Source organism: Micropterus dolomieu, linkage group LG09, assembly GCF_021292245.1.
Source record: "Micropterus dolomieu isolate WLL.071019.BEF.003 ecotype Adirondacks linkage group LG09, ASM2129224v1, whole genome shotgun sequence".
Lineage (NCBI taxonomy): Eukaryota > Metazoa > Chordata > Actinopteri > Centrarchiformes > Centrarchidae > Micropterus > Micropterus dolomieu.
In genome coordinates this window covers 29,223,810-29,230,113 of record NC_060158.1, presented here as the reverse complement: position 1 = coordinate 29,230,113, position 6,304 = coordinate 29,223,810, and the positions used below count along the sequence as shown (strand labels likewise).

Sequence of the window (6,304 nt, the reverse complement as noted above, 5' to 3'; positions counted from 1 at the left end):
TTTTAAACTGAGGGTGGGCCTCAGCTTTCCGGGAAAGGCAGAGATGGAGAGCTTCATCTCATCCTTCTTCTTAGTCTCACATCTCTGCTGCATGGAGGCTAGAGCAGTGCCAAAAACCCCGTCAGGGACAATCGGCATGTCCAAGATGTCCTCCTTCTCTCTGTCAGACAGGTTTGTCAGGTTGAGCCATCTCGCTCTTTCCTATAAAACCATCACTCCCATAGATTTACCTGTGGCTTGGACTGAGCAGTGCTGCACACGGAGGAAAATGTCCGTTCTCACGGGGTCAGGCTTGGTGGCCATGTCCTCCATCAACTCCGCTTGGTACGCGGTGAACATGGAAGAGATGTTCAGGGCTCTGCCACTCAAAGCTGACGCTTTGTAAGCCCTCTCAGTCATAGCGGACTGGAAACGGTCCGTTTTTGATGGCAGTGTGGAGGTTCTGGGGTGGAGGTGGGCTGCGACTAATGGCTCCATGAGGGGCATGCGGAGCTTGCCAAGCTTTTCCATGCCCTCAAAATCCAGGGAGGAAGCGCCCTGGATTGAAGCGCCCTCTTGGCCCGGGGGAAATTTCTTCCCCTCATAACGGGATCTGGTGGTCTCTGTCGCAGGCCAGGGAATATTTAGTCTGGCTGCAGCGCGTGCACATGTCCTGCATATCTATGCGGAGCGGGGGAAGCCGGCATACTCCCGTCCTCGCCCGCAGAGGCAGACACAGCATCGGGCTTGGCAGCCTGAGCGGAAGGGATGGACATTTCATCCTCATCATCCTCAGATATGAGGAGCTCCGAGGTGCCCTCGTCATCATCCTCATAATCCAGCTCCAGCACATCCTCCATAAGCGGGGCCACCGCTGCTAGGTCCAGCCGTGAGCCCCAGCTAGCGCTAGCACACAGTTCAGGGGCAGAGCCGAGCCCCTGGATCACCATCTCCTCTGGTGTGAGGGGGATTAGTCCATCTTCGTTAGCTGGAGTGCTAATTAAGAAGAACGTCACATTAGCTGGTGTGCTAACACATTAGAAAAAGACCTTACTGTGAAACAGCTAGGCAGGTAATGCTCCAGTCTTTGGTGAGATCGAAGAGTCAAAGCATGTCGAAGGCAGCTAGCGCCCAGCGACTGAGATGTCAGCTCTTATCTGTGTACAGTTAAGCTACAAAACGAATGCTATGAATGAGAACTCAGTTTCACTCTACAACTTGTCGTATTGTGACAATAAAATCTACCTACCTACATTTAGCTCTCTAGGAAGGGAGACAGAATTTTTTATAGTTTGGAGAATGATAAAAATAATTAATGGCATAAAAAGATAGTATACGAACTCAGTCTAAAACAGTGGTGAAACAAAAGCAGTAAGTGATGATGAGAAAGCAGAGATGTTTGCAAAACACTTTGTTAAAATTCATTTGTTCAGACAGTACTGAATGCTCCGTACTTGTATAGTGCCTTTCTAGTCTTTTTGACCACTCAAAGCGCTTTTACACTACAACTGCATTCACCATTCACACACATTCATACACTGAGCCTAAGTGCTCAAACAGAAACTAACATTCACACACATTCATACACTGGTGGAACAGCCGCCAGGGGCAATTCTGGGTTCAGTATCTTTCCCAAGGACACTTCAACATGTAGCCTGGAGGAGCCAGGGCCAATCAGATGTCTCCCTGATGGTATTGCATGATGAATAAGCCTGTACTTCTCAGCATTGAGGAGACCATTCTCCCCAACTCCGTCTGCAGAAATGCAGACTTGTAAGGAAACCTCCATTATGCTTCACTGTTGCCTGCAGAAACTTGTTCTTGTCCCGCTCTCCAGCCCTTCAGCAAACAACCTGCCTTCTGCTGCAGCCAAATATTTCCGAGCACCTACTGCCATTTTCCTGCACCCCACTTTCAGTGTTTCCTTGTATAATTGAGTGGCTTGGCCTTGTTTCCATGTCTGAGGTTGTTTGCCCACCAGTTATCCATGAAGGCCACTTCTGACCAGACTTCTCTGGACAGTAGATGGTGTTCCAGGGTCCCACTGTTTTCTGCAGCTCTGAGCTGATGGCACTGCTGGACATCTTCTGATTGTGAAGGGAAATAAGCATGATGTGTCTTTCATCTGCTGCAGTAAGTTTCTTTGGCTGACGAGTTCTTCAGTGGAATGCAAGCTGTCTGCTGTCGAATTCGTAGAATTTAAATGATTTCATGAGAGTTTAGAATGTAAACCTGATATAATATGTGTTGAAGAGCTAGGGCTTAAATTTAATTTGGAATTTGTGATTCAAGGATATGGATGCATAAGATGGGATAGAGATGTGTGTTTCATATAGTGCAATATAAAAAAGGGAAAGATTTGGACTATGTAGCTGTTGGGAGTTTGGTTAGGGGATGGTAGTCTAGTTGTTGTGAATTTCCATAATCCATGTCAGAGGTTGGAATTTAAAGCACTGGAAGCAATGAAGGGACTAAATAGTAGAAGGGCCATTTGGTGTGCTGATTTTAATGTCCATAGTACTCTTTGGGGAGGGGATAGGACTTACAGGAATGGTTTGATAGTGAAGGATTTGATAGACTCCACAGGATTTGTGTGTTTAAATGTTGGGAGTATCACAAGGGTTAATTAAATTAAAGTCAAGTTCAGACTTGACATTAGTACCACAGCAGGTATTTGTTTGTGGGAGGTAATGAATCGTGTCAACTGTTGGAAGTGATCATACCCCACTTTATATAAAGTAGGTTGTGTATGTAGGGTGGTCATAGAAGATATATCAGAAAGGTATAGAAACACTCAGTGGGTTAAATTCAGGGCAATAAGTGAGACAAGTTACATAGACACGTAGAAACATTTAATGAAAATGTGAGAGAGGCAGGTAATAAAGAAATGTAATAAGGCCTTCAAAGGGGCTATATGTAGTTTTCAGCAGCCTCCAGCTGTGCCATTTCGGTGTCCAACCATTACCTTTCCAAGAGTGTGTGCGTGCTCAAACTCATGAGTGAGCCAAAACAGAACAGAGTCTGATACACTGGAGACAGCATCACAAAAAATCTATCAAACTGATTCGTTTGGCCTGATGTGCTCCAGCACATAAAACTCTATGGTTGTATTTATCCTTACGTGGAGTTTGTGTTGGAGTCTGTTTTGTGCTGGGAGCTACTCGTTTTTTTTAGTGGACTTATTTGCAACAGTCTCAGGAGCGCGCATGCAGAAAATACAATTTCTTCTCATAGGACACAGAATAGTGGCCGTTTCAAGGGACCGTAAAAGCAGGTGTCTGGTGTGTGGTGTGGCATTTTTAAGTGAGGTTACAACTTGTTCACAAATAGGTAATAAAAAAAAGTGAATTATTGATAAGTGATTTCATGAAAAAACTCTCCATATAGTCTAGGGCTGGGCAATGAAACAATAATGATAATTATCGCAATATGATTTTCCTCAATAACAATATAATAATTGTTCAACATATGGTCAATAAATATTTGGTTTAATTCATTTGGATCATGGACAAATTAGGACTTTTTTCAATTAACTATATTTATTTTGTTGAGAAAAAGAGGCCTGAAAAAAGATTAACTAATCATGTTTGTTGAAAAAAGATTTTATCATAATAGTTTTGAATGTTCCACCTCAGATTTGTGAAGTGATCCACTGTTACTGACTATAAAGAAAAGTTTAACCACATAATTAACCATCTGGTTTTATCAATTTTCAGTTAGGAGCAAAAATCAGCCTTTAAACTTAATAAAAATAATGATTTGACTTATATCGTGATAATTATCAATATTAAATGGTATGAAATATTTTTATTGTGATAACATTTTTGGCCACCCAACCCTAATATAGCCCCTTTAAGATATTCATAAACACAAATTCAAGTAGTGGTTTGAAAGACTATTAAAGAAGCTAAAAGGAAGTACTGGTAATGTTTTGTGACTCCAATTAACCAAGTTTGGGGAATGAATAGGAAGATGAGTGGATTAGTAAGGATGAAGGGAAAGCAGATCTTAAAACAATCATGTTGGCCTTTCAACTCGGTGCCGGATACACTAGCATCCGGGCTGCTAGCCAACAGCCTTCACTCTGGCCTGCTAGCAAGAAGCCCGTCTGTATAGTTGGAGATTTTTGTTTTTTTCTTCTTCTTTTTTTGTTTTTAGGGACAGAGACTCCGGCTCCCCTAGAGATTCAGCTGTGCCCCCATGGACTCAGTTGCCTTGGTCAACCGAATTACCACTAGTCTTGACTGGTTCTCGGTCAGCGGCCAATCTGACATCAGTTCCTGTTCTCTGTCGGTACTTGTTCCTGCTGAGCTGCAGCAACCTCCAGTTCCACCGGAGATCCCTGGACACTTGTCCCTGGATTATGTTTTTTCCGTGTCATTCTTTCATTTTGTGTTTCCTGTTTTTCTTTGTTTATCACCTTTCCTCTCATTTCACACCACTCCACTTCCTGCCCTTGTGTTTTCCCCCCTGTGTGAATGTATACCCCACCGTGATTGTTTTCACCTGTCTCTCATTATCTGCTCCTCACTGGTGTATTTTACTTTGCCCGTTCCCCTCACTCCTTGCCGGTTCATCGTTATCTACCATCCTAGTGTTCCAGCCTTTTCCTAGTGTTCTCTCCGATGTTGTACCTGTTCTTTGTTTGGATTTATTCTTTGTTGCCTTTGGACCTTGCATGGATTTTGCATTTTTGCCTGTATCCTTTTTGAATGGTTGGCCTGTCTTGGACTGGTTACCTGGTTATGACACGTGTTTAAGTTGGACTTCTTATCTGGTAGTCACCCTTGCACCCTGCTTCACCTTTCAGAAAAGCCCCTGTTTTTCCATTTAAATAAATCACTGGACTGTACCTGCTTTGCCTCTGATGTCTGCTATTTGGCCCAAACCTTTGTTATCCTGCTACCCTGCTAGCAGTCACTGTGATACATGGAATGTACATATATAGATCTAAAATACAGAGAAAATTGGATGTAATACAAACAAAAGCTTTAAGGATATGTAGTGGGGCTCCAAATCCCATTGGAGTTAAGAAGACATCAAATTATGATGACATATTAGATTCATTTACAAGGACATAATAACCATCCTGCAATAAGTGCTATTGAGCCATGCTGGGAACAAGGAAAAGGCCAACAAAGAGCTTTGGCTGGGTTGTTAAAAATAAAACAAGCTGCTTCTTTTTAATAACCTGTGGCGGGGTTTTTTTTGGGGGGGGGGGGGGGGGGGGGGGGGGGGCAACAAGGGCCAGTGCCCCTGTAACACAGACCCTGGACCCCCCTACGTCTACACAAATGTAAACTACATGTATAGTGAATGGAATTCGATAAAGAGTGAACTATATCCTTTCCTTATCATCATGGTTGAGTTTCACATGCGCTGTAACAATCTTTTTGTACTTTAAAACTTCCTTCAGATGACCTGAGAAAGCTTCATGTTCTTGAATCCCCATTTTTCTTAGCGGGAGATTTAATTTTGACTTTACAAAGAAGTGTTGCATCAAAGAAAGTCCTGTAACTTGAGTTAAAGTTAACAGGTAGGTTTTTTTTGTATAATGTAATTTAATAAAAATAAGTTTCTGAAAAGATTACTGAAAGAAATAACTAAGTTGCTGAAACATACTAAAATATTATATTATATACTAAACAAGACATTTTTAAAGGTTGAACATTGCCTTTGTCTCTTTTGTCCCGGATTGAATGTGCCCCTCTGACAAGACAACTGGCCCCAGCCTGGCCCCCTTAATAAAAATGGTCTAGAACCGCAACTGTTAATAACCATATACAGTATGTGTTACCCTTATCTGGGTTGGTCTCATTCTCAATTAATCTATTAAGTCTAGTACTTAGGCTTAGTCCTGTCGACAAGAATACTTTCTGAAAACCACTGCATCTCTAACCCTGTTTGTTTGTCCCCTGTTTGTTTCTCCTTGTCCTCTCTTTTCACCCAGGTTATCACGATGATATTCCTTGTTAAAAACAAGATATATCATCGCGGTCACCATGTGAGACGATGGCCATTATGATTTCCTTGGAATGGGTAGAGCAGCACAATCCAGAGAGAGTGGCAATTGCATCAGATTTGTGTGCAGCATTAATGGGTTTAAAATGTTTCAACTTCAGGAGTAGAGAGGATGTATGGTTTGAAATACAACAATCACTATTCAGAAATTACCAAATGCATTTACTTAGGTATGTGTTGGCCCATGTTGGACTTGATGGGAATGAGAAGGCAAATGAAGAAGCAGAAATAGTCAAATCAAAAAGCTGTGGCAGAATGAATAGAAAAAAGAAAGTAAAGGAAGATAAGTTAATCCATTAGTATG

General features: G+C 42.2%; 1 protein-coding gene across 1 annotated transcript in view; it reads left to right on the top strand.

Annotated features, from left to right (window-relative positions):
• Positions 1-6,304, top strand: part of LOC123976309 (ankyrin repeat and MYND domain-containing protein 2-like) — an 817,726-nt gene that overhangs the window by 689,608 nt on the left and 121,814 nt on the right. The window lies entirely within an intron of this gene.